Source organism: Chrysemys picta, chromosome 2 (assembly GCF_011386835.1).
Source record: "Chrysemys picta bellii isolate R12L10 chromosome 2, ASM1138683v2, whole genome shotgun sequence".
Classification (NCBI taxonomy): domain Eukaryota; kingdom Metazoa; phylum Chordata; order Testudines; family Emydidae; genus Chrysemys; species Chrysemys picta.
In genome coordinates, this window is record NC_088792.1 from 167,445,353 (window position 1) to 167,467,837 (window position 22,485).

A 22,485-nucleotide genomic window follows, 5' to 3' on the forward strand; every position below is an offset into this window, starting at 1 on the left:
GTTCTGTTGGTTTCTTTTTTGGGCCTGTCTTGTAGCAGGAGGCTTCTGGGTACACATCTGGCTCTGTTGATTTGTTTCTTTATTTCCTTGTGTGGGTATCGTAGTTTTGAGAATGCTTGGTGAAGATCTTGTAGGTGTTGGTCTCTGTCTGAGGGGTTGGAGCAGATGCGGTTGTACCTCAGCGCTTGGCTGTAGATGATGGATTGTGTAGTATGTCCAGGGTGGAATCTGGAGACATGAAGGTAGGCGTAGCGGTCGGTGGGTTTTCGGTATAGGGTGGTGTTAACATGGCCATTGCTTATTTGTACTGTGGTGTCTAGGAAGTGGACCTCCCGTGTAGATTGGTCCAGGCTGAGGTTGATGGTGGGGTGGAAGCTGTTGAAATCATGGTGGAATTCTTCCAGGGTCTCCTTCCCATGGGTCCAGATGATGAAGATGTCATCAATGTAGCGTAGGTAGAGAAGGGGCATGAGTGGACGAGAGCTGAGGAAGCGTTTTATGGCTGTTCCAGGTCAGCCATAAAAATGTTGGCATATTGTGGGACCATGCGGGTGCCCATGGCGGTGCCACTGGTCTAGAGGTATATATTATCACCAAATTTGAAATAATTGTGCGTGAGGATAAAGTCACAGAGCTCAGCAACAAGTTGTGCTGTGTCATCATCAGGGATACTGTTCTTGACCGCTTGTATTCCATCTGTGTGTGGGATGTTTGTGTAGAGAGCCTCTACATCCATGGTGGCTAGGATGGTGTTTTCTGGGAGGTCACCAATGCATTGTAGTTTTCTCAGGAAATCAGTGTTGTCACGGAGATAGCTGGGAGTGCTGGTGGCGTAGGGTCTGAGTAGGGAGTTCACATATCCAGACAGTCCGTCAGTGAGAGTGCCAATGCCCGGGATGATGGGGTGTCCAGGATTTCCAGGTTTGCGGATCTTGGGTAGTAGATAGAATAACCCCGGTCGAGGCTCTAAGGGTATGTTGATTTGTTCCTGTGTTAGTATAGGGAGTGTCCTGAGTAGATGGTGCAGTTTCTTAGTGTATTCCTCAGTGGGATCTGAGGAAAGTGGCCTGTAGAATTTGGTATTGGAGAGTTGTCTGGCAGCCTCCTTCTGGTAGTCAGACCAGTTCATGATGACAACAGCACCTCCTTCATCAGCCTTTTTGATGATAATGTCAGGGTGGTTTCTGAGGCTGTGGATGGCATTGCATTCTGCACGACTTAGGTTATGAGGCAAGCGATGTTGTTTTTCCACAATTTCTGCCTGTGCACGTTGGCGGAAGCATTCTATGTATAGGTCCAGACTGTCATTTCGACCCTCAGGAGGAGTCCATGTGGAGTTCTTCTTACTGTGTTGGTGGGAGGGTATCTGTGTATCAGTGCGCTGTTCAGTGTTATCTTGAAAGTATTCTTTGAGTCGGAGGCGGCAAAAGTAGGCTTCCAGATCACCGTAGAACTGTATCATGTTCGTGGGGGTGCTGGGGCAAAAAGAGTGTCCCCGAGATAGGACAGACTCTTCTGCTGGGTTGAGTCTATAGCTGGATAAATTGACGATATTACTGGGTGAGTTAGGGGTACCCCTGTTGTGGCCCCATGTGGCAGGTAGGATTTTAGACAGCTTACGGTCCTTTTTCCTTTGTAGAGAGGTGAAGTGTGTAATGTAGATCTCCCGTCTTATTTTAGTAAAGTCCATTTGTGTGGAGGGTTGGTTATTTATGAATGTCTCCAGGTTGGAGAGCTCTTTCTTGATGTTTTTCTGTTTGCTGTATAGGATGCTGATCAGGTGGTTCCTCCGTTTCTTTGATAGTGTATGGCATAATCTCTCACTGTGGTCTGTGCAGTATGTAGATAGCAATGGATTTTTCACCTTCAGTCCATTTGGTATGATGTCCATCCGTTTGAATTTGGAAAGGAAGATGATATCTGTCTGTATTTGTGCAATGGAATTGTGGTAATCAGACTTTTGGTGTCTGGTCAATACTTCTGACCAGAGACTGTACAGGTCCCCTTTAAAACTGGATTTTCTGGTCAAAACACAGACTCCTGGCAACATTATGTGATCCCTCCCCATTCTCCTCCCCTACACCAATGCAGCACAAGGAAGGATGGGGGTGTGAAGCAGCAGACTACACCCATCACAGGTGAAGGGGGCGGGGGGAGAGAGATAGCACATGGAACATTGATCAGACAACTGAGATCTCCCCTCACCACCTGAAGGGTGTCTTTTCTGCTGCCGTTCACTCGGTAGTGAGCAGTTTTCTTAATCATTAAAGCCATACTATATATTTGAAACTAAGATAGTGGTGTCTAGAATGGAAAGATAAACCAGTTGGCTTAAGTTTGGTAGCCAGTAAAAAAAATTGAGCAGATAACCTGTAACTGGAAGTTTTTAAGGACAGCTTAGACAAATACCTATAGGGGTGGTCTAGATAATACTTAGTCCTGCCTCAGTTCAGGAACCTGAACTTATCAAGGTCCCTTTCAGTCCTACATTTCTATCATTCTATGGATTTGCATTATGCTAGGGTAATGTCATTGGTAAGTGTGGAAGATTTTCCGGCATCCTGCTTCCATGGATACTGCTAAGCCATCTTCACCCAGGGATTTACGAGTGTGCACCAAATGCTATGTGGATTCTTAAAAGCTGCTTTTTAACGCTTCCCTGTCACACCCACAAACTATTCAGTTTATGGTTTGCTTAAAAAAATATTGCGTAGTCTTTTTCCTCCATCCAGAACAGCCCCGATCACAATATTTGCTATGAGTTCTTAAACATGGTGCAGGTTCGTGTAGCTCACTGGTGTGTTTAGAGTGCCTCATTTGTTTTGGGTTATGATATGGGCAAAACTCACATGGGGACTGGATTGGGCCCTAGGTCAGAACTCAACGTTCCATTTACTTACGCTCACTATGATTTTCTCAAAGCAGGTACTTCATAAATCAGTGTAATAGTCATGGATACCAACTTCGATATTTTCAAACCACATGCAGGGTTTTGGTTTGTTTCTATCATGATCCTGAACTCCAACCCAAATAACATTCAGTGAATGCCCTGGGAAAAAAAAAAACATTCAAACTCTTGTTTATTGAATGTCAAGCTGAGAGCAGTTATTGACCCAGTGAGATTAAAGTTTATTACAGGGTGCCAAGTAATTATAGAAGTGACATTAGACCATCATTTACACTCACAGTGTAGTCTTGAATGACAATGTCATCTTAAGCAAGGACAAATGAGTGAGGCCCCACAGTTTATAGTACTCCTGGCACAATGCTTCTCAGGGATAGGGATAATGGCTAGCCCAGTAGTTGCTCAGTTCCCTTGGAAAATTACCACCTGCTGTTCTTAGTGAAAGTTAACACCACCACAAGATTCCCTGAGCCAAAGCAAAAACCAATAGTAAATGTTTTCTGTTATGTGTCTTTTCAGTTTGGTAATGGATGGAGGAAATTACAGAAGAGACCTCTTAAGGACAAAGCTTAGGTACCTAGCAAATGTACTCCTTTATTGAGGAAGTATGTAGTAGAGTTTTTCAACTCTTACAGCACTTGCTTAAATTGGCACTAGTTTTTTTATTTACAGGTCAGATATCCATCCCCTTTACATATATTCCACACAGTTCTTTCCACACTACATGCTACCATGTGCAAACTCATCTGCTAGAAAGCTGAGAACTCCTAAGACAGGAAATGCCAAATCTTTCTGATTGTCATCGCCCTATGCCAGTGGTGGGCAACCTGTAGCCCACAGGCCACATGCAGCCCGTCAGGGTAATCTGCTGGCAGGCCACCAGACAGTTTGTTTACACTTGCACGGCTGTCTGCAGCTCTCAGTGGCCGTGGTTCACTGTTCCCAGCCAATGGGAGCTGCAGGAAGCGGTGGCCAGCACATCCCTAAGGCCCGCGCCGTTTCCCGCAGCTCCCATTGGGAACAGCAAACCATGGCCACTGGGAGCTGCGGGCGGCCGTGCAAATGTAAACAAACTGTCTGGTGGCCTGAAGCAGATTACCCTGACGGGCCATGTGCAGTTGCCCACCACTGCCCTATGCAGATCCCCAAGCAAAACTAAATAACCCAGCCCTGAAACATTCAGCAGAAAATAACTTTCTAAAAATGATCACATAATGGCAGTCATTAGGGCTTTTGACATAGCAACTTTGGAGACAGGAAGACTAGGAGAAATTTCTAGAGTTACTTAAAAGAAACTAGTAATGTGGCTCTCACCCAAACAAGACTTATTAAAGACTCTTGTGTAAACGTTAATGAAAGCTCCTCCTGGTGGGTGGTGGGCTCTAACATCTGAGAGAGGGATGATCAGCAGGTGAAAGATTTGTATGAACATGCCGGTTGATCCTGTCACCATGGCTGGATAAAGTCAATCTCTGGACACAGCAAAGTAGTTGATATCTGGAGAGCAGTGAATTATGTTATCAGGCTGTGGCAGGCAAACACAAAGGAAGAAGCCAAAAGACCAAGGAGGAGGTGAGAGCTGGGGCAGTTGTCTGGTGCCTTATTTATACATGTATTTATCAGGTATTTGCCTGCAAATCAGGTGTCCGTGTAGGAACAAAACAATTAGGAACCTACCTGGCCTTGTGCATATGTAAATATCTAATTTGCACACAGATCAGGTATTGCTTGTGTAAACAGAAGTGCACAAATGTATATGCATATTGACATACACATAGCTTTGATGATCTGGTCCACAAAATATAGATTATATACTGCATACACATTCTTTATTTCAGAGTGTGAATCAGCGATTTCCCTTGTCATTCTCAAGATTCAAGCTGGAAAGTTGTGGAACAGCCTACTAGAACCCCAAATAGATCAAGAGATTTGATTGAAGATTTACTAACAGAGATACACACATTTACTGAAAAATAATACTTAGGATATTTTTGTATGTTGTCCTTTAGGTAAAAAAATTGGAAAATTGTCTGTTTAAAAACAAAGACTCTATTTCCTGAAATCTTTTGATTTCTTGCTGTCATTTGCACATGAGTCTTTCAGTGCTGCCATTTCAGATAAATTGTTTTACCAGTCTTCAATACTTGGAGGCAAGTAGGATTTCTACCTCTACAAGATCAGACATTTGGCTGCAAGAGCATCCTGAAGAAGCTTGTTTCTGGGATTCTTTACACGTTTTAAGAAATTATTGTTAAGTAACTTTCACTCCTGGGGTCGGAATTATTAGCAATTTACATCCCTTGTGGGTGTAGCTAATTAAATACTCCATTGTTAGCCACTGAAAGCAAGGAATGATTAGAACTCTGCTCTTTTGCCAGTGAACCTTGTAAGTCAAAGCTTAAAATATTCCACCACCACCCTACTTCTGCATGTTAGTTTTCAGAGATCTAGAATAACGGAGACATGTCAGCAATAATCTAACAAGCAGTCCAGTTGTTTTGCAGATGTCTGAAAGAAATTTGTACAAGAGCTAAAGTAAAGTAAAAAAAGCTCTAGAAGAAAACAGCTATATCTTTGCTATGTTATGTAACTAGGTAGCTGCACTAGAGTGAGGAAGGGAAAGTGTAATTTTCTGGAACTCTTGTAAAAGAGAGGTTTACCACAATTTTTTTATATCCTCAAGCAAATGAAATGCAATTAAGACATGTTTATGGGATAAAAAGAAAGAAACATAGCAAGAACTGGGTGATATGTGTGTGGAATTGGAATCCTATCATTAATCTAATCATCATCTACCTTTAATGTTGTGGTGGGGTTTGCATACCCCGCACTGGACAAGAGGGGGTTAACCCCACACTATGGGCAGCAGAAGTCCTGCCCCTCAGACCATGCTGGACATGCGCCAACTATTGCCTGAGTATAAAAAGGAGCAGCCCAGCTCATTCTAGGCTGACCGCCAGAGGGGAAGGACCTTGGGTGGAGGCTCCAGCCAAAGAGCCCTCACAGCCTTTGCCTGCAGGAACTGGAGACCCTGAGAGCCAGATCGGAGGGCTGCAGCCGACGGAGCCACAGGGAATCACCCACACTGAGGAGCCCGGTGACCCTGATATTCTATGGACTACAATGCCTGGAAATGCAGTAGGAAGTGACCCAGGGAGGGTGCACGAGTGGTACCTCACACCCGAGTGAGGTCAGCGTGTTTTGGTGGGAGTCCCTGTTGACCCAGTGGTGGACCACTCCGCCACTTTCCGGGCCCTGGGTCGAGGCTCGGTGGAATCGGGTGGGCCCAGGCCTCCCTACCTGGGCTGCTATCGCCATGGTGGCGGTCCCTTCCTCCTCCCCAGATACAGGCCCTTAGGCCTCACTGCCCCATGCCTAGGAGCTGCGATATTGACTCTGTCCATTGGGTCATGGGTTGTGACATTGACCCCAGCTATTGAGCCATATTACCCCATACCAGAGGGCTGTTATATGGACCCTGGCCACTAGGCCATATTGCCCTGCACCTGAGGGTGGTTATATTGACTCTAGCCACTAAACCATGCTGCCCTGAATGTAAGGGTTGCTATAATTGACTCTGGCCACTAGGCTATGCTGCGCTGAAAGTAAGGACTGCTGGAAATGCCTCTGGCTGCTTTCAGCCTAAAGTCTATTGGGGAGACTGCAACAGTGGTGGTATCACAGTCCTGCCCTGCCCTAACAGGGGGACGGGGTGTGCATACATTGCAACAGGTGTTCATTAAAAAACAAAAACTCTGGACAGCGACAGCTACAGCAATAAATGTCTCTGTCATAGCTCTGTGTCTGCAAAGTACTCAGTACCTTAGGCCCTGATCCTGCAAACACTTATGCATATGAGTACCTTTTAATGGAGAACTCAATTAATGGAGAATGGTTGATTGGGCTATCTTGTACAACAACTATCCCATTGGACTACTCACAACACATAGTGTAAAGCATGTATATCACTTTGCAGAACTGGGGTCTCAGATTGAGTCCCAACCCTGTAATTCATTATGTGTGCCCCATCAACTCCAGTGGGACACTGAATGGCATACGCGAGGTGAATTACAATATCAAGGATGTCAACTGTAAGCTCTTGGAAGCAAGAACTACCTTTTTTTTAATGTGTGTTCATAGTTAGCTCCAATTCTTGATTACTGCCTTTAGATATTGCAATTATTATTAGCTCTAATGATGATAATAATAATAATAATAATATATATCCTGCAAGATTCTGAGCACTCTCGATGTTTATTGATTCAAGTGGGAATTGAGGGAGCTCATAAACTCCTAGGAGAGCTCAGCACCTCCTAGATCAGACTCCTAGTCACAACCACCCTATCGCAAGTGAACTTCTAAAGGTCACCAGCAACTGGTAAGGGAAAATACCCATCATTTCTCTTGACAAGGGATATAGCAGTGAATTATGCATCTCTCCCCTCCCCCACCAAGTCAGGAAGCTATAATAATGGCCTTGGCTAGAAAAGGCCAAATAATGTAATTTTTACTTTGTGAAATTTTCCAATACAAAATTAAACATTTTAGCAAATCTGAAAAATTATATCGTATTAGCAATATGCCCATTGTTGTTTGACTTTGAATTTTTTTCCCTTTCCTTCTCAGCTTTTCTTCGTCCTCCTTCTGCTTAATTGGTGTCCTGAAGATGAATTCACTACCGACCATCCAGGTGGGCCAACTCCTGCCTTCTATTGTGTGGTTGGACTGGGGTGTAAGGGGAAATGGGGGAACATCTGCCTCACTCCTATTAAATGTACCTGCCTAGGAGCAGGGTCAGACTGGTCCATTACAGTCCCATCTATGAGTGGTCTCCTAGCTAGTGGGCAGGATGGAGTTCCACTCTGCTATTGTTTGTGTTGCATTCTAGAGCACAAGCTTGCCAAGGACCACAATTTCAGGGCAGTAGTAAAATACACCAGGAAACAGGTTTCCAACTGTCAGTTTTCTCTGAGCTATTCATCCTAGTAGGATGGTTCTTGGATCAGATAGATGCTTCACCCCCAATGTTCCTGAGACTCCTGAGAGATTTTAATTTGATCTGCTCACTCCCCCCACACCTGGTAATGATGTACAATTTCCAGTTTTCATTGAGTAAAAAGCAGTTCTTACTGTCACATCACAATGGCAACAATTCTTCCTTCAAACCCAGCCCCTCAGCCATAATCCTCGCAGTTCTATTTTCTGAAAAATGTCCAGAAGTGACACCAGCAGTGACAAACTATGAGCAGCAGACTAGATCTTCATCTTATAAAGATTTGGACCAATATTTCCTATACTGCTGCTAAACAATGGTCAACATTAAAAGTCAACAGCCATTCACAGTTAACCATCTGTTGATATCTGATGTAGTGCAGTATTTCCCTGTGCATGGATGCATTTCCCTATGAATTTCACTTTATGGATTTATTTTCTTTTGTTGTTATATTTCCTATTTCCACCTCCAAAAACATCTAAGAACCAGAGTGAAAACATTACAGGAATAAAACATCTGAATGTTTGGTGGACTTGTTTGAAATGTCATGTTTTGTTTAAAAGGGGGATATCAGGAATCTTCTCATGGTTTTTTATTGTTCTTGAAGTTGGTTCTAAATCTTGCTCATCAAAATCAACAGGAGAGCAGGGTTTCTTCTAATTAGTTAATTTTGAGAACTTGACCATTGGTTGATATTAAAATTTGGGTACAATCCATCTTCTTTAATCATCTGATTCATGTATCTGAATAAAAGTAAAGGTATTATCATTGGATACAAAATTTACCCCAAAAGTACTGCTAATGTACAGTTTCATTGCAGAGTTACTGTTGCAAGGTAAAAAGCTAATTAAATTAAATATCAAAGAATCATAGGGTTTGTGCTCTGAGACATAGGGTAAAATGTTCAAAAGCACCTAAGTGATTTAGGAGACTCATTTCCATTTTCAGAAGTGACCTGGGACTTAGGAGCATTTCAAAAATATCCTCTTAGGCACTTGGAAACCTAATTATCACTTTTTAAAATGGGCCTTAGATTGACAAGTCATGTAGGCACTTTTGAAAATGTTACACTTCCAATACAGTAGTGAGGCAGTGCCATTTTAATTGTTGAAAGATATGTTGGTCTGAATTCACTTCACACACTGTTATAGCTTAGGATTAACTCCACTGCAGGTGATGGTGTTATGCTAGTATACAAGCAGTGGCAATGAAAACAGAATTAGACTCAGTATTGTTCCTATAACATCTGTTAAATATAATAATAATTAATAATTAATAAAAAAAATCAAGGGGGACAAAGCTTCTAAACCAACTACCATTTGGAATAACAGAAATAGAGCCCTATGCTAGAGCACATTGATCTCCCTAAAATGTTAGTATACACATCTTTTCTGACCTCCTGTGCCCTCCCTGTACAGCCCACCCACATTTGGGCCAAGAGCATGAATAAACTTTGCACACAATTATTCATAGAGATCATTGCTGCATCATCAGCATTCATACATAAGTGTGTGGACAGTCCCATATGGAAAATCCAATAGAATTCAATAGGAATGAAACCTAGAGGCTTTATAGGAATTCTGTAATTTCTGTTCATTTAAAATCTGCTAGATTTTAATAGAGATGATTTCTTTTTTAGAACCATCCTCCTGAATTCTACAGCAGGCTTGTATTCTCTATTGAATCTTATAAACTTGTTAATAACAAACAACAGGCTATAACTTGCTATTCACTTTGATAGGCCTTTTCAGTAAAAGACCTAGGCTTTTTACAGCTTCTGTCATAATTAGGCTGTAGCACAACCTCTCTTTAGAGTATGAGAGAGTAACTTGTGAGGCAGTCAACTTCTACTCCTCCCTTCTACTTCCAGGTAAGGGTAGCAAGTGCCAGTAGGGTACGTACACATGTAAATAGTCCCGTTGACTACTCGTATGTTTAAAGATAGGGAGGTGCTTAATTATATATGCAGTGCCTGCCAGATTTTGGCAGAGGTATAGAAGTATAGTAAACACTTTTTTATTTTACAGTTGCTCGGCTTAGAGATCACACAGACTGTATCACTTTGTCAGGTGGATTAGATACTAAGTGTCAGAAAGAACCTATATTTTAGACATTCTGATACATGCCCTGGTTGGCACAAAAAGTTGAGCTGTGCTTTGACTGCAACTCCATATTTTTTTCTTGGAGACAATCAATGTGTGTATTTATTTGTTGTTGTTTTTTATTTATTTATTTTATTTGCTTGCTGCCAGTTGAATGCATTATTGCCTCCAGGAGAAAACTTGTGGTTTAAAGGCTCTGTGATGTATGATACCATGGCACAGAATTCGGTTACTAATTTAATTAAAACTCACTCACATATGCTGTCATTATTACCGAGACTTATCTAAAGCTCTGAAGCTCCTGGGACTGCATAGACATTTTACATCCAAATGTATTTTATGTGCCAGGTTTCTTTGCAAATTCAATCCCCCCCCCCCTTTTTTTTTGGTCTCTTTCCAGCATACCTTTAATCACACAGGCAAGGAAAAAGGCATCAGCAAAGCTGTGTCTTTTAAAGATGATATTATCATTGTAGTCTCCTTGTTTCCTCTTGCCCAATATAAGAAACAGATTTCTTCACATATCTGTTCTTTCTCTGTGAGTAGGTTGAATGTGAATGCTGATGTCTGAATGATTTTGTATTTGAGAACAGAACTTATATTGAGAGTGCTTCCCAGGATTTACACTCATCTGTAGCTTCGCAAAGGTCAGTTGTGATATACCTCAACCACTTGATTACCAATAGTTATCCTGAAAACATTCAATTTTTCCACATGAGTCTATCAGTTATCTGAAGCCACTGCTGGCATCTTCAATGAAGTTATTCTTAGCAGAATGGCTCTTAAAAGCAGTCCCTCAAACAACACTGTCTGCCATTTAGCATAGTGGACACAGCCCCAGAGGTGGCATTGCTAGGGTGCATTACCCAGATAGGTAGGTACTTCTATATCCAGAATTATCTGAAGTTGTTCAAAGTCTGGTTATTAACAGAAGAATATAACAGTTGAAATTAAGGTGGGAATGGATAGACAGAAAGGCAAAGAGAAACATGAGTAACAAGATAGCTATAACTCGGGCTGAATAAATTATATGTATGATTGAACTCTGAACCCATTATAGACACCTAAAGGACTACACTGGTGGCAGCAAACTTTTTCTAGTTTTTGAGCCCTCCGATAGAATTTATTAGAGAATAACATCCCTGCAATAAATTTTTACTGGGTGTCTCAAAAATTCCATAGAATAGGTTTGCTTTGAAATTGTATAGGTTTAAATTGTATAGGCTAGAGTTAATGTCTGTAGAACCCCTTTGGCTTCATCTTTATTAAGACCTACAGGATGTTTGCTTACAAGAGTGCCATACTGATTTCTTTAAGCTATGCCAAAACTAAGAAGATCCACATAAAGTAGATAATTAAATTTTTCTTTTTTCTTTTTAATTTTAATGTTGTTGTAGCCATGCTTGTCCCAGGTGTTTTGTTTAGACTTTCAAGAAAGGTCTCTTCAGTTTTTGGTTGACACTTTGAATTAGTTTTTATTTTACTCAAACAGGTCTGCCCATCTCTAGAACATATCCCTAATTACTATTTTAGGATCTGTTATAGCTATTGTGTTCTGTATCATCTATAGTCCTTCCTTAATTATCTGCTTTTACAGTCAGCAAATACCTAAACTTGCCTTTCTTGGGCTTTTCTACAAATGGCATTTCAGTGCTAATGAGTCAACCAAAAGAAAAAAAGTCTGTTTTCAAACAAGCTAATAGCATGAATTTAAAAGAAAAATTAACAAATACCTTATTAAATGCATTTTAATGGATAATGAAGGCAAAGTCCATTGCTCTAGCTATAAAAAGATCCTTCTAAAGACATACAAGAGGAAATTACTTGAACAAGCTCTAGAATTGCCACACTCAGAACCAAAAAGTGTCTTCTCCTATCCTGTCCTATAGGCAGTGGATGATGAGGACTCAATTCTGTTTGACAGTCTCATCCCAAAGGCACAGCATCCCAAAAGGAGCTATTTGAATGCAATGGGCCAGATCTACAAAGGGTCTGAGCCATTTAAAGCCCAAATTTTTAATTTGCCTTCTGTTTCCTGAGTCTCTCAGGTTCACATTTCCCAGATTTTCTCCACAACCATGAGGGCTGGAAACTTAGCTCATTTGAAAAAAAAAAAAAGAAAAAAAAAAGAAGAGAAAAGAAACCTGATGCTCCCACATAATCACCTGACTCCAGGATCTGGGGATTTAAGAAAGCACTAAAAATTGAAACTAAAAACATGTCAAGTCCTGTCAATGGCTCTGCTAACAAAGGGGGAGCAGAGCGACTTCTGTGCCTTTGAAGATGGTCAATGTGAATCCCTTTGCTCCTTCCTCCCCCCACACCCAGCTATGCTTGCCAATACTGATGTAGAGTAAGGCCATGACTCAGCTGTCACACTAGCTATCCCCATTCCCTATAGGGAATCTAGCTCCAGAAGCAATACTAGATACAAGGAACAATAAAAACTACAACCCTGTCCAAACATTAGGAAGAGTCTTAAAGTTGAGGGGAAGGAGGAAGTCTCATCACCTTATGCTCCCTTAAGTACAAATGCCAAAGAGTACAAATTGCTTCTTTCTGTTATTAGGATTCACTGTATAGTATGGAATTTAGTATAAGGTACATTCAAGTTTTTTCTATCATTAATTCATGTCACTGATGATGATGTATCACTGTTCTGCTAGTCCAGTTTCCTCAGTGGAGAAGCTCTTTCACTCTTCTCACAAACCCAAAGGAATAATAATATATTTATTCAGCTCTGTTATTCCCAAAGAATTCTACAAAAGCCTTAATGTATAGACAGTACTATAGAAATGTAGTTGTTTCTGGGCAAGCATTATAAAGGACTGTGCAAAATAGACGTGAGGAAGATAATATTTTGTACAAGGATAGTGAGATAAACCTTGACATCTGTGAAAAGTGCCATGACATTTGTTTGTCCTAGTAGAAAGGTCTCATCTTAAAACACCCTGAGAATACAACATATCTCGCAAAGATAAATAGAGTAAGTAGAATCTGCATGGATATGAATTTCTGCTTTTAGGGAGTCTAAGCATTTCAATAAAGCAGAGGTTAACACCTCTAAGCTATTTCCTCCAGCCTAGGGACAGGTTTTACAAGGGCCGAGTGCCTTAAATTTACAATGAAGTCAGAAGGGCTTGAGAGAACTCAGCTCATTGGAAGTGCTCAGCTCTTTGCAGCACTGGACTTTTAACAAGCATTGAAATCAGGGCCAGCTCTAGGCACCAGCGTTCCAAGCGTGTGCTTGGGGTGGCACTTCTCAAGGGGTGGCATTCCGGCCCTTTGGGGGCAGCTCTTTTCAAGGGGCGGCACTCCGTTTTTTGTTGTTGTTTTTTGCTTTGGCGGTGGCACTCTGGCTTTTTTTTTTTTTTTTTTGCTTGGGGCGGCAAAAAACCTGGAGCCGGCCCTGATTGAAATGGACAAAATAATATAGTATTGTATTAGTCAGCAATTGTGATTCTATTGCCCCATTACCTGATCTCCAGCAGCTAGTGGGTCATCATTGTTCTCTTGCTGACAGGGGCTTTTTTGCTGCCCCAAACACGGCAGGCAGGCTGCCTTTGGCCTTTGGCAGCTTGCCTGCAGGAGGTCCCCGGTCCTGCGGATTCGACCTCCTGCAGACAAGCCACCGAAGGCTGCCTGACTGCCGCCCTCGCAAGGGACCGGCAGGATCCCCCCCACGGCTTGCCACCCCAGTCCGAACTGCGGGGCAGTATAGACATGCCATTAGTGAATAGCACAGTTGTTATCAATATCCATTCTTCCCTTCTTAACACACACACAAGTTATAATACAAGTGTTGAAGTAGAAATGGAGTGTTAGGGCCAAACTTCACTCTGTCAAGGTGACTTAGAAGCAGAACTGGCCAAAGAACTAATGTCTTATGAGTCTCAGTCTGTTTCCCAACATCCCATGCACCTGGTGCCTGGAGCCGCTGCTGCTTGCTGAGCCTTCATTCCTACAAATTCCAAAGTTGCGGAGAACTCAGTACTCAGGGATCAGTATGGTGAAGGTATGATGATATCCCTTTGGAGAATAGTGATAAGCAGATAGTTCAATACCCACCATAAGTGTGTTGGGTCATGATTTCCCTGCACTACCTATGACATGCCCAGTTATGGCCAATTTGGGGTCGGATTTTCAAAAACACTCGTTGTTGGCAAACTCTGCTCCTATTGACTTTTACTATTAATTTAATTCAGCAGAGTTAGGCCAACACTAAGCAATTTTGAAAATACCACCTCTTGTGTTTGGTTGCTCATAGTGACCTGAACAATGAGACCCCTGTATTAGGTCAAAATTTGAAATAGGAAAATGGCTGGTGTTCCAAACAAAAACAAAACATCCCCAGCAAAACAAAGTGGCTGTTCAAAATCAAATTCCTGCCAAACATTTAATCATTTTAAAGCCTTTAGGCGCTTGCATCTTCAGTGATATCACAAAGCTACAGTATGGTGTAAACAAATGTAGGGTCTCAAAGTCATAAAATTTATTGATCTTTATAAGGACATGGTCAGAAATTCTTGATTAATACAAGTACAGGGTGGCTTGTGCTATGTGTCAAAGTGACATAATTAATAGCAATAATAATAATCTAATGTGTTTTTGTACTTATCTGTGAAGTGCGCAATAGGGCATTCTGCTTTTGTAAAGTAATCAAATTGTGTGATGGGGTTTACAGACCCCACACTAAGGTTACAGAAGTGGTAGAACAGCATTGGGCGAAGAAAGCACCCTACTTGACAGGAGTGGCCCAGGCAGTGTACTGGGGTCTCAACACAGTGGCTGTACAAGACTCTCCTCTACTTTAAGCCTGCTATCCTAGATGCCATTGATGTTTCCGTCAAGACATACTGCTAGCGATTTTTGACAGGAAAAGTTCTCACCCACGGTGTGACTATGGGAGGTGGCTTACCACCTGAGAGAACACTGCAGGTGGTGGCTCCAACCCAATGAAAAGATGGGAGCCCAGGTAAAAAGAATTGTCCTAGAAAAGTTTACACCAATTCTCTCAGCCAGAGGAAGAGAGTGGGTGATGCCCTGCCATCCTGAAATCCTTTCTGAGGCCATAATCTTGGCTGAGAATTACCAAATCCCCAAAGGGCCCAGGAGGAGACACCTGGAGCTTGTCCAGCCCTGCCTCAACCAGCCCAGACAATGGAAGGGAGAGTGAGAAGGAGTGTGGGGGGTTCAGAAGGACAGGGCCTCCTGGGCCCAGCAAAGATAGAGTTGCAGTTCAAGAGTGGCAGGTGGGGATGCATCTCCAATAGGACCAAGGATTAAGAAATGTAGGGGTTTTGGGGTGCAGCCCCTCCCGGAAGTGGGTGGGAGCTGCAGAAGACCAGACAGAGCCCCCTCAAAGACAGGCATTGGGGGAGCCAGCCACTTCTGTCATGATTGCCCATACACGGACTGCTTCTACAACCAAATATGGGTGGCTGAATCTAAGGCCTGCAGGAGGGGTCTAATGAAACTATTAATATCCATGTGGGTCAATGGCATAGAGGTGCAAGGATTAATATACTCTGGGTCCTGCCAGATGTTTGGGAGGGCAAGTGTGTGTGTGGGGGTGGGGGAGGCTGAAGCAGTTCCCACGGGCACCTTCTATTTGCAATGCTTCCATGGGGATGTGTGCCCTTACCTCACAAAGAAGGTGCAGTTCAGGGTGCGACACCACAGTAAGGAGATCAGTGTGGTAAGGTAGCCCCAAACCTTGCATATACAGTGATAATCAGGCAAGATTGGAGGTTTTTTAGAGACCTAATGAGGTCTGAGAACAAGGAGCCCCTGGAGAGACCAACAGTGACACTGGATATGGAGAGATGGCAGATCTGCAAGCCTTAGCAGGTGAAGGTGTGCAAGAATACCCAGGAGACGAAACATCGACTCCACAGAAGATGCCTCGACTGGGGCAGGGTGGGTTTTTCCCCAGTGGGGAAAACAAGAGTGAGCCACCAGAGACTGACATATTTTCAGACAACACACATTTTGTGTTAGAACAAAGAAATAACTTAACGTTGGGATGAGCCTATGAACAGGTCATGTGGGTCAATGGTGAGGTGATAGTACCTCAACTCCTGAAGCCCTAGCTACACTTTAAGCTAGAGGGAGAGAAAATATAGAAAGCAGAGAAATACCACCTGATGGGAGAAGTTAAAATGCAGCTGATTATCCAAAAGAAATACTGCAGAAAACTACTATGCCTAGCACACGTCATAGCCTGTGTGGGACACCTTGGTTAGGAGAAAATACTCAACCGAGTGACTCTTCATTTTTATTGACCAGGCATCCACCAAGAGGTGCAAGAGTAAGGCATCTCCTGCCCAGAATTTCGGTGGGCAAATTAAAGGAAGGTACCCTGGGCTTCGCTGATACCTCTCCCCCAGGTAGGGACGCTATTTGAGAGGATTGGCATGGACCTGGTGGACTCCCTGGAAAAAAAGAGTGCAGCTGGATTCCAGCACATACAAGTCATATTAGACAATGCCATGCAATACCCCAAGGTGATTCACTCAGCTCCACAAAGGCAATGGCCCTTGTCTCAGAGCTCATGAAAATATTTGCTTGGGTGGGGATCCCTTGGGAAATAATCACAGATCAGGGCACCAACTTTATGTTCTGATTTATGAGGGAACTATGTAGTCTGTTGAAAATAAAAACCTTAAGAATGTTGGTTTGACACCCTCAATCTGATGGACTGGTAGAAAGATTTAATAAGATCTTGCAAAGTATGCTGCAGAAGTTCGTAGTTTTGGAATCTCACCAGTGGGACCAATTAATTCTGCCACTCCTGTTCATCATCTGCAAAGTACCTCAGGCATCAACGGGGTTCTCTCCATTCAAATTGCTATATGGGGGACAGCCAAGGGGAATACTAGAGCTCCTTCAGGAGGTGTGGGAGGAACAAAGTTCCAAGGCCATGAACTTGGTACAGTGTATGCTACAACTGAGAGAGAAGTTAAAGGCCTTATACAAGTTTGCAAGAGATAATCTAGTCAAGGTGCGACAGGGACATACACAAGCATACAACAAGGGAACCTATGCTCATGAGTTCCAACCAGGGGACTGGGTGTTACTTCTGCTTCCCACCTAGAAATCCAAATTGTTGGCCAGATGGCAAGGCCCCTTTGACATGATCACACTAATTGGAGCAGTAAACTATGCCATTTGTCAATCTGATAAGATGAAAGATACTAAGGCATACCATGTCGACCTGCTAAAGGCCTAGAAAGTTTGGGAAGGCCTCTGGTAATGTTGTTTCCCCCAGAACAGGAATTTGGGTCCCAGGTCCCCATAGACCTCCATCTCTGACCTAGTCCCAGTAGGAGAACATCTGCAGGTAGAACAAAAACAGCAGATTCAAAAATTCTCCCAGTCCCTTTTGGTGACCTTTTCTGTGGGTTCCAGGACAAACTCACTTAGTGTTTCATCATATAATGACCAAACCAGGGGAAAAGGTAAGAGAGAACTTTTGCCAAGACATAGGTGGGAAACAGTACAGAAGGAACTCCAAGCTATGTTAAACCTGGGGGTGGTCAAGGACTAACAGCTAGCAGTGAAGCCCTATGGTTATGGTACCTAAACAGTACTTGACAACCAGATTCTGCTTAGACTTCCAGAAGGTCAATGCAATGTCCATATCTGACATCAACCCAATGCTGCGGGTCAATGAATTGTTGGAGGTTGGGACTGCACAACCAGCCTTCAAGAAATTGAAAGACCAACTGATTTCTGAGCCCATCTTATTCCACCCTTTCTCAAAATCTTTTGTCCTGCAGACGGATGCCTCCGACATTGGTCTGAAGGCTGTGCTGTCCCAAGAAATGGAAGAAGAAGAATCCTTTACTTTAGCCATAAATTGTTCCCTTCGGAAGTGGTGTACTTGCAGGGGGGCCGGAATATGGGGGACCAAGGGGCCCTGACCAGTCCACTTTTGCCACAGGCCCCCCAGCCCCTCCTCCTCCCCCCAGAGGTCCCTCCCACCTGGCCAGGCCAGCAGCTGGATCTTTCAAACATCTAATGGCATGTCTATACTGTCCTGGAGTTTGAACTAAGGGGGTGTGAATAACTGTGAATAGTAGTCAAAGAGGACTACACTAGTGTGAGCTTGGGACCTCAGACTATAGTATCTGCATGGGGGAGTTACAGGACAGCACATTGGCTAGCCCTGCTCTTCACACCCCCTTAGTCCGAACTGCGGGGCAGTATAGACATGCCATTAGTGAATAGCACAGTTGTTATCAATATCCATTCTTCCCTTCTTAACACACACACACAAGTTATAATACAATTGTTTAAATAGAAATGGAGTGTTAGGGCCAAACTTCACCCTGTCAAGGTGAATCAGAAGCAGAGCTGGCCAAAGAACTAATGTCTGATGTGTCTCAGTCTGTTTCCCACATCCCATGCACCTGAAGCAGTGCAATGACTGCAGTTTCCTGAACTGTTTTTGATGTTGTTCATCAACCATTGAAAGAGACAAACCTGATTGCAAGTCCTGACAAGTAAAAAACCTTTTCATTTCACAGTTAGGACTATACGTTGAAATGAACAAACCAAGATTAATCACCTGAAAATGCACATACACTTGTGCTTTCTATAATACCTATATTTGCCCACACAAATGATCATTTGCTTGTGTAAGTCAGGCTCCTGTGATCCTAACTACCTAATTTGCGTGGATAAATGTGGGGTTTTGCAGACACAACAGCTGCCCCTGCTTGGAAACTTGCTTGTACATGTTTGATAGCTGTCAGATGAGGTATCTTCTTCAGAGGGTTGGTCAATTCACTAACTTCCTTTGAAAAAATTAGACAAGCTCGAGGAAAGCTCACAGCTACATAAGCAACTCCCGTTCTTTTTTCTAAGTTACAGAGCTGTCCCTCTGACAGTAATGGTCTGAAAAGCATTTGACCCCTGAGACTTAACAATTTTATTACCTTTGCTTTGTCTTCTACATACACTTCATCAGTAATACTTTTCTAATAATTAATTCTCATTAATGGAGTAAGTCGCTTTTTAAATGTAAAGAGTTAGATATTTAATAAGAAAGTCTATCACAATCTTGCCCAAACTCCAGAGTAGTACCTTACTCCATAGTGGATCTGCTCATGGAATAAAGTATTAATGTGCCTGAATCTGGCCCATAGTTATTTGGGTGTGTAGATTTCTCTGTTACATTGGGTCGGATCTAACACTCCTTGTACAAGAAATTCAAGTGAATTTAAGTCCATGGGAAATTGTGTTTCAGAAGGAGCTCTGAATTAGGTTCACACAGTATTGTAGTTAATCCCAGGTGATACATCTGAATAATGAATAAATATTTAATTCATAGTGTCTCTCTCTCATACACTCACACGAATCACTTTTACTTCCAGGCATTGAAACATGCTGCTGTGCATTCAGTGCTGAGCTATGTAGTGATCACAATAACACAAATGAATTAAATAAACTGAAAGCCTTTTAACAGTTTGTTTGGCTGCCCACGGAGCTGCCACTCTCATCTAATGAATCCGGCCCACTTCATGCTTCCAAATGCAAGGGGACAAAACAAAACTGAAGAGAAACAGAGTCAAAGCCAGAAACATGCTGGCAGCCGAATGCTTACTAACTGCTGTTGTTCTGTCAGAAAGTCACCCGTTTTTCATGTACCTTTTAAACAAATATGAAAAGAAGAGTTTAAAATATAGATTGCTGTATGACCTGATGGCAATGTTACCTCATCTTATGTAACATGCCATATCTCTAAGTATGATGGGAATGTGTGTGATTTATGTATTAACCTACATATTGTCTTTTTTAGAAGCAGTTATTTGTCACTGTGGTTTAAAAGAAATACATTTGCTACCCATGAAGTTCTGGCTTTGAACCCACTATTAATTGCTGCTCAAATCATATCTACATCTCTCATTACTACCCAAAACATTATTTTTATGTTGCCTTCCAAGCTGGCCTCACATTCTGCTTCAGTTGCATGTATACAGTATGTGCCTAGAGCTATGAAAAAAAAAGTCTCACTGGCAGTAAAACTGGGGAAAATTCTTATTTTCAGAGTTTACTTTTTTGTTTGCTTGGTTTTTTTATGCAGAATATGTTGCACTTTGGCTTAAAATTTCCAGAGAAAATGACAGGCTGTTTTTATTTTAATGTTTCCACAGAAAACCATCTTTCAACCTGAAGGGGAAAACAACCTGCTTTGGGTTTTTGCAGCAAAATAACATTTCAGACATCATGTCTTCTGCCTCACTGTCAAAGTAGGTAAGACTTGATCTAATATAAAAGTAAAACGATAACAGGGACAAATACCCAGTCACCGTTAGAATGAGGTTCATGACATCCATTGCTCTTACCTTGTCGTCTGAAGATTCAGAAACTGTCTGGTGAGCTTGTATATATTTCTTTGTGTCCAAATAGTCAGTGTAAGGAGTGTATATTTAAAAAACAAACAAAAAAGCAAACTTCTGAGGAAAAGGAGGACTGAACAACTCAGAGGATGGGTCGTGAACCAGGAGAAAGAGGCATCCTAATTACAAATCAGCTGATATCATTAAGTGATAGACTTGTTTGTTGAGTTGTTTGACCTGTTTTAAAAATTATTTCCATTTTCACCAAAACCAAATCCTCACTCTGGAATACTTAGAAAAGGACCTACAAAACCTTCTCCTAGCCTGCCATTAGTGTAAACTCATATCATTAATATAATCAGGTAAATGGTAACTCCTTGTACATTAATGATACTGAGGTCCCCGCCCTCTCCATGAAATTGATCTCCAAATATTTGCTTTGAAATATATTTTGAATATATTATTGCCCTTATATAAATCGATGGTACGCCCACATCTCGAATACTGCGTACAGATGTGGTCTCCTCATCTAAAAAAAAGATATACTGGCACTAGAAAAGGTTCAGAAAAGGGCAACTAAAATGATTAGGGGGTTGGAATGGGTCCCATATGAGGAGAGATTAAAGAGGCTAGGACTCTTCAGCTTGGAAAAGAGGAGACTAAGGGGGGATATGATAGAGGTATATAAAATCATGAGTGATGTGGAGAAAGTGGATAAGGAAAAGTTATTTACTTATTCCCATAATGCAAGAACTAGGGGTCACCAAATGAAATTAATAGGCAGCAGGTTTAAAAAAAAATACAAGGAAGTTCTTCACGCAGCGCACAGTCAACTTGTGGAACTCCTTACCTGAGGAGGTTGTGAAGGCTAGGACTATAACAGCATTTAAAAGAGAACTGGATAAATTCATGGTGGTTAAGTCCATTAATGGCTATTAGCCAGGATGGGTAAGGAATGGTGTCCCTAGCCTCTGTTTGTCAGAGGATGGAGATGGATGGCAGGAGAGAGATCACTTGATCATTGCCTGTTGGTCCACTCCCTCTGGGGCACCTGGCATTGGCCATTGTCGGTAGACAGGATACTGGGCTAGATGGACCATTGGTCTGACCCAGTATGGCCGTTCTTATGTTCTTATGAAATATATAGGCAAATGCTAGGAGTAATGTGCATTTCATAGATACAAATACCTACAAACTAAGGCCTTAATTCAGGAAAGCCTCCCTTTTCAGGAAAACACATAGGTATGTGCTTAAGTTTGATTGATACTAATGGGACTTCACCACGTACATAAAGCTAAGTCTGTGCTTCAGTGCTTTTCTAATTTAAGGCATAGCTCCATAAATGCTATCATGCAACTAACAAAGTAAATGTAGAACACATTCAACTTTAAATTGTTCTGTTTTCCTCTTTTATTTTCCTTTTGGGGGGCTTTTTTCCTTTTCTTTTTGTAAATATTCATAATACAGAAACCAATGTACAGTTTTCATTCATTGTCTTTGTATTGTCTGCCAAGCTGCCAGTACCTAAACAAATAAAAAGAGCATATGCGAACTGGAATGATTACAATATATAAGGCACTTAGCAGTTTTCTTGAGACAAGCAGCTAGCAGCTTTCCAGGCTTTGCTTAGCATTTTTTTCAATAAGTTGCTTCTATCTAAAACAGGGGTTCCCAAACTTGGTTCACGGCTTGTTCAGGGTAAACCCTTGGCAGACTACGAGACACTTTTTTTTATCTAAGTGACCGCAGGTATGGCTGCTCGCAGCTCCCATTGGCCAGGAATTGACTGGGAGCTGCAAGTGGCCGTGCCTGTGGAATCTCAGGTAAACAAAGTGTCTTGCGGCCCGCCAGGGGCTTACCCTGAACAAGCCGTGAACCAAGTTTGGGAACCCCTGATCTAAAGGCTTGTCTACACAGGGAGTTATGCTGAATTAACTAAAGACTTGAAGTTAATATGCATAAATTAAAACTAAACTATGGTGAACTAAGACCATTTTGCTTCTGAATAAGAGCATCCACCAGGGGGAATTAAATGCACTTTAACTTATGCTCCTTTATTTAATTCATCTTAAGGTTCCTGAGTGTCTCCATGTGTATTGTGATACAGGAGGGCCAGGGAGCAGTGGGAAGTGGTAGAAG

The 22,485-nt window shown here is 42.2% G+C and overlaps 1 long non-coding RNA gene across 2 annotated transcripts in view; it reads left to right on the top strand.

The window, feature by feature from the left end:
- Nucleotides 1-21,686, top strand: part of LOC135981139 (uncharacterized) — a 41,496-nt gene extending 19,810 nt beyond the window's left edge. Inside the window, exons 4-5 of one of the 2 annotated variants that reach the window (XR_010598101.1) lie at nucleotides 7,532-7,595; nucleotides 20,161-21,686. This is a non-coding gene — a long non-coding RNA (uncharacterized LOC135981139). Of the gene's footprint in view, nucleotides 1-7,531; nucleotides 8,456-20,160 lie in introns of those variants that run through there. The other variant, XR_010598100.1, reaches the window with a different exon arrangement.
- Nucleotides 21,687-22,485: the final 799 nt, after the last annotated feature.